This window comes from Solanum pennellii, chromosome 8, assembly GCF_001406875.1.
Source record: "Solanum pennellii chromosome 8, SPENNV200".
NCBI classification, from domain to species: domain Eukaryota; kingdom Viridiplantae; phylum Streptophyta; class Magnoliopsida; order Solanales; family Solanaceae; genus Solanum; species Solanum pennellii.
This window is the reverse complement of record NC_028644.1, coordinates 58,079,707-58,086,588: the sequence shown is the minus strand read 5'-3', so window position 1 is coordinate 58,086,588 and position 6,882 is coordinate 58,079,707. Positions and strand designations below refer to the sequence as shown.

The following is a 6,882-nucleotide window of genomic DNA, read 5'->3' as shown; positions in this document are numbered from 1 at the left end:
ATATATATATATATATATATATATATATATATAAATTCCATGAATTGATAGTTTCTTATTTTAATGAAATACTATTGAATATATATATTCAGGCCAGTGGAAGAAATGAGAATGCAAATCTTTTTCTTCATATGAAACATGATATGTTTTTTCATTATTTTAGAGAAACATTTTCCTTCCTAAAAATACAAAGACAAAATTATGATTAAATACAAGTCTCTTCACTTACCACTCTTCAAAATTGTTCAAATAAAGAAAGGCTAGAATAATGTACGTTAACTCATAGAAGTTCTACATGCTGCAAGGCTAAAAGCTTCATCATTTTCAAATTGTCAAACAAAATCAAACTTAGATGGAACTGAACAAGACTCTGTAAATGCATAAAAAGTTAAGAAGTCATTATATTTGAGAAAAGAAAGCTTTAGTACATGGAAAATATCTGCTTCTAAGCAGCTTTTTTGTGAATGTAGCTATCAGCTAACAAGAAAATTTTTTTGCAAAGTATGGGACAAACTGGAAAAATTACTATTTGCCGACTGGTAAGAGTGCCCTCTACTAACTTGAACATGCTTGAGCAGACATAGAAACCATTTTCTCATTTAATCCCAGCATTGCAGATGTTGGCGATACCACGTATATGTTTCCTTCCATAAACTGTTAATCTTCCACAATGTGTTTCAAATATCTTGACCTATTATAAAGAATTGACTAGTCATATTTTCATCAAAAGAACAAAACACAATAATTGAACTGAAATAACACAGAAAACGTTGCTTTTATCACCATGTCAAATACTTACTGTTGTGATTTATACAGTTTTGATGATTGATGAAGAAAGAAGAAACCTGTCAGTTAACACGGTCCAAAGGTACACTTTCACGAGCTCTTGAATTCGAGAAAGCTTCTAAAGTGAATAAAAACAAGAGTGCAGAAATAAAAGAATGGATAATGTTAATTTCTTGAGAAACCCCAAGGAAATAAACATCTGAGTAATTAAAGAGAAAGAATCAAGGAGTTTGAATTGAAGAAGGAATCTTACTTGAAGTAAGAGTTTGAATTGAAGAAGGAGTCTAAAGAGGCAAGGAGTTTGAATTGAAGAAGGAGTCTTACTTGAAGTAGAACTCTAAGTCAAGAGAGTTCAAGTCAATAAGGAGTTTGAAATGAACAATAACTCTATGATAAATTGTGCTTAAATAGAAGTGAATTCGTTCAGAATACTTGTGCACTTACAGAGCAAAAGAGCGATTGAGAAATTCACTTCGCAAGTGCTACCAACGAACTGAAGGAACACATCGAAGAACCTGATCCTTTAAGAGTTTATGTGTTAGGAGTTTTTCTTTGTGAATGAGTATTGATGTAATCTTATTTCAGTGATTTATAGACTGAATTAAGACCGTTGTCTTAGGGTTGTGATAACTCGAAGAGTCGGGAACACATACCTTGGGAGGTTTGTGTGGAAGGTTAGGAATTAGAGTTAGTTCCTAGGATTACAAGAATTGTAGTCTAAATCCATAACTTTAAGTTAAGGTAGGTTGCAAAGTTTCTAATTTATCTTTTGTGGAGGCTCGTAGTTGATTTAGTGAAGTTGGAGTTAAATCATGTACGGGTACAAGTCGTGGTTTTTACACCTTTTGAGCCGGGTGTTTCCTCGTAAAAATCTTGTATTTTTACTTATTTTCTTTACTGTTTTGGTGGAACACGTTAGGCAACCTGTTTCCCACTTAGGTGAAAAGTTAAAATCAGTAAATTATTAGGTCGTGTAGAATATCAATAGGTATCAGAGTAGATTGTCTTTTACAGGTTAACACCTAAGATAAAAGATCGAGATGAATTCTGCACCACCTATTGGTCATAACGAAGAACAATCAACTGTCAGACCCCCAATGTTCAATGGATCTCACTTTGGCTGGTGGAAAGCATGCATGGCGGATTTTATTCAAGCGGAAGATTATGAATTATGGGATAGGATAACTATCGGACCCACTATTCCAACAAAGATTGTCGAAGAAGTTAAAGTACCAAAGGTTAGGATTGACTTTAATGCCGAAGATTTATCATCTCTTAGGAAAAATGCTAAGACCAAAAACATTCTTGTTTTTGGTCTTAGACCGAAAGAGTACAACATAATTTCAAATTGTGCTACTGCTAAACAAATCTGGGATGCATTGGTTAATGCTCATGAAGGAACAAGTCAAGTGAGGAAATTCAAAGTAGCCATGCTATTCACTGAATATGAAATATTCAAAATGATGGAAGGTGAGCCTCTGTTAGAAATGATTACTAGATTCACTTAGTTGATGAACGAGTTGTCATCACAGGGGAAAATCCTCACTACTGAAGAACAGGTTGACAAGGTGCTAAGGATCCTTCCTAAAAGCAAATGGGATGTAAAAGTAACTGCCATAAGAGAAGTTAAAGACATCTCCATCATGACACTTGATGAACTTGTGGGAAATCTCAGAACTTATGAGATAAATATGGATGAGTTAAAGAAGGAGGAAATGTTTAGCGAAAAAGCACTAGCCCTGAAAGTGAAGACACTGAGTATGATGAGGATCAAAAGCACTTCTAGAAAAAGGCTTTAAGAAGTATCTGAGAAAGGAGAGGGAAAACGAAAAGAAGGAAACCAATCAGAGGAAGTGGGTAAATGATAAATCTCAAAATGGATGCTACAAGTGTGGAAAAATGGATCATCATGTTAAGAACTTCCCGCAATAAGAAACGAACTGGAGGAAAGAAATAATGGAAAAGGAAAGGAATTCAAAGAAAAATAAGGAATATGCAATGGTAGCTGCTTGGGGTTCAGGATATGGAGAATCTAATGATGAAATAGATGAAACAACATTCATGGCTCTGGGGGATTCAGACGCTGAAGATAATGAAAACTCTGAGGTTAATATCACTGATCTTAAAGAAAAACTGCATTCATTTTCTAAAAATAGATTAATTGGATTAATGAATAGGTTAATTGATGACCTTGAAGAATTAACATGTGAAAGAGATCAGCTGTTTAAAGCCTTTGCAGATCAAAAATTTGAGTACATGGATCTCAAAGATGACAAAATTGTAACTGATAAACAAAATAATTGTCTGAAGAAACATGTTGAAAAACTTGAGTCATCTAACGTAGATCTAAAGTCTGAAATTTTAAGGATGGCAGTTAGTGAAAAAGGAAAAGGAAAAATGAGTGAAACTGAAGAAAAGCTGGAAAAAGAGTTGAAAAAAATGCAAAAATGACTATTTTTTGAAAAGGAAAAGGTGAGGAAATTAAACATTGAAATCTCCCAAATAAAATTAAAGCTTGAGAAGACAAATAGATGGACTCACTCATCTAGAATTGTTAACGAATTGAGTGATAGGGTGCACAATGAGAAGACTGGCATAGGATTCCATAAACAAAATATTGTTTCTGAAGATTTATGTTATATTTGTGGAAGAATTGGTCATCGAACTACTGAGTGTCCAGTTACTAATGATTTTAGAAAAAGAAATACTAAGTTTGCAAATGGAAACAGATTTATGTATGTTGGCAGAAACAGGTCCACTAACCAGTTGCCTAGATGGGGGAAAGAAATTTGATTCACCCTTTTTATCATAAGAAAGGACCCAAGCTTGTCTGGGTTCCTAAGACTAACCTCTAAGCTATTTTGCAAGTGAATCAGAAAGGAAGCAAGTGATACAATTCGTAAATATTGCTTGCTTAAGAGATATCAATGAAGACAAACAAAAGTTACTTTCGTTCACTTAACAAAAGGGGGAATGTGGCATTTAAAAAAAAAGGAAAAAGAAAAGAAAAAGAGGTAATGCATGTGTAATGGGAAAGCAAAAAAAAAAAAGAGGTGAGGATTAAAGTGAAATTGATGAGAGTGCATTGGAACACGTTGTACCACATGTTTCATTTTTTGAACAGACTAAACACATATTGATAGGGGGAACAATGAGTGTTGAAAATGCTTTGTCTACAAAAGTATGTTATTGTTGGATCACATTGTTCTTTTTCAAGCAACAATAGATGAATTCTGACACTAAGTAGGGAGCATTATGAGAATAATAAGTTAGACTCGAGGATGATTAAGATTGCATGAACTCCCCTCAATGATTGGCTAGAATAATTGTTCTCCTAAAATTATGAGCTAAAATGTTATTCAATTCAGTCTTACACATTCATTTGTGTGTCCCAATTCCAGATCTTTGACTTGTTTTAACCTAATTTTGTATTAGATTGTGCAGATAAATGGTAAAAACAAGCAATGATGATCACAAAATTGCTCTTATCAGGTATGTTATATATTGAAAAAGGTTAATATTGTATAAAGTGAAACAATTGAGCACTCATGTTCCATGCATTAATTGATCTAATACAAAAAAAAAAGTTAATAGTCCAAGCGCAAGAGTCTCATTCTTTCAAATTGTTCTCTCTCACTTTGTCTTCTTGGATTTTTTTCGCAAGCTTAAAAGCATATAGTTTCTCATTTTCATTTCATGAGGAAGAATCAAATCCTAAACACATTTTTATCTATTCCACCTTGAACTCTCATCTAAAAATCAAAAGTGTCAATACAATGCCATTATCTTAGAGCTACCATGAAAAAACAAGGATAACATGATTTCCATTGTAAGTTTTGAGGAATACTCAATTCTAATTCATGCATGGTTTTTCCAAAAAAAAAATTTGGATAGATGAACCATGTGGACCTATATGCGTCAATGAGGAAAAATGCTACTCCAATGAAAAGGTTGAAGTAATATTTTCACTGATAACATTATTAGACTGGATTTTTGTAGTTAATATAATATTTTTAGTGACGAAGTACTAAATCATCTTTGTATACTTTTAGAGACACACATAAGTGAAGACTGAGTGACAAATTATTTTTCGTCACACAAGATTTTTAGTGACGAAATATGATCTATAAATGAAGAAATTATTTGTCCCCTGATAATCGAATTTGTTGTAGTGAACTGTCATGTCAGGTGGTAGGTGAAAAATACAGTGTACTGCACCAATAGGAAGAGTAGACGAGATTGTCTGTTTTAATGACTCACAAATACAGGGACTTAGTCTCTGACAAAGTTCTGTCCATCAGATGTATAATGGTGTACAACTGTAAACCTGTCAGTGGGTTGGCGAAGTCGTCAGTATACTTCACCAATAGAAATAGACAAGGTTGTTTGTCCAGTGGAAAATAATTCTTTTTTGTCGATATAATCAAAATGAAAAATAACAAGAAGATTCATTCATTAAAAAGAGAAACAGAGTTAGCGAATCTTCTAAAAAACTCACAAAGAACATTACAAGGGACCTGGTCCCTGCAGGACTACGTATGTGAAAAAGACGACAAGACAGCTTTCAAAAAAGTTGTCAACTCTGATGTGGTTGGTGCACTTCTTTTAGAGAAGCATATCTCAGCCAATGAGGACGTCACAAGGAGTTTGTGTTCATTTAATATAATTTCTTCTCACAAAACATAAAATCGAGATTTGGCAAAAAATTCTTAAGCTTACAAAGAGAAGACCATCTTCAAAGAAGGACACTGCTCAACTCAATAAAGGGACCTGATAGATTGCTAAAGAGTCTTTGTTGTATTTTGAGCTTTGTATCTTATGTTCTTACATTGTAAATCTACTCCTGATTATAAAGGATAGTAGATCATTTGCTTGTCTACGTATTTAGTTTGATTCGTATTAACTAGAGTTAGTTAGTCGAATCATCTATGTTTTGGTGAAGCCTTTTTACTCAATTTTTTGGCGTTCTCTTGGGTATAGTTAGTTGACGTGTAGTGCAACATAATTGCTGCTCATTTATGCTCTTGTTTTGAAGATCGGAGTTGGTGGCTAGATTTAGCCTTGTGGGGTAGTTGAAGTCTAGATCAACTAGAGTCGGTTGGTTTAGTAGGCAATAAGATTATTACTTAGGCTCAGTAAGTAATAAGATTATCACTTACTGTCGGATTAAGGTGTTAATCTCACGGTTGTGGTTGTAATATATGTTTTACTTTTTCTTGAGAAGATAAGTGAAAACATTTCAAAATTCATGTGTGACAGATTGTGATTTAACTCCCTTGAGCAAAGAGGTTCCATGCAAAACTCCACCTGGTTCGTTCACTGATAGTGGACGCATACATCTTGGGATCTATACCTTGTTAACACCAAGAGAAATATTTTCTACAAGTAATGGCAACACGAGTGAGCGTGCAAAGAATTTAGTCCCCCGCAAGGCCACCTCTTCTTGATGACCAGTTCTATATATAGATTGTGGAAGATTTGGATGAGTGACTATCTAATAGTTGAGGTCATTGAGGTATGGAATATTACTTGTGAAGGTCCTTATGTGCCAACTGTGGAGGTTAAAGATGGAGAGGTCATAAGAGTCATTTCCAAAACTCGACAACATTATAACATCTCTAATAAAAGGTTAGTCGAGAAAACCACAAGGCTAGGAAGCCACTGGTGTGTTGCCTTAGTGTAAATGAATATGATCTGATCTCATCTTGTGAATCATCCAAGGAAATCCGGGATCTGTCGAGAACAACGTATGAGGGTACTGATGAAACAAGAATATCTAAGATAAATCGCTTTACTACTCAGTTTGAAAGCTTCATCGTAAAAGAAGGTTTATCTATTCATGAATTGCGTACCAGATTCTCTACCATTGCAAATGAGCTCAAGCTCTTTAAGAACTTCTCCATGTGTGCAAGGAAGTCTCTAAGATACTGGAATTCTTCTCATATCATGGACAAATGAATTTGTGCTTGGCGATGAGACAAGGGATCATGACGTGGTGACTCTAAATTCACTATTCGAACATCTTCAAGTTCATGAGTTGTATCGAAAAAATGAGAGTCTCATTCTCAAGGGAAAAGACAAAGAGGGGGGGGGGGG

At 34.4% G+C, this 6,882-nt stretch overlaps 1 pseudogene; it reads right to left on the bottom strand.

The window, feature by feature from the left end:
- LOC114078441 overlaps positions 1 to 6,882 on the bottom strand; it is a 16,065-nt pseudogene that overhangs the window by 5,258 nt on the left and 3,925 nt on the right.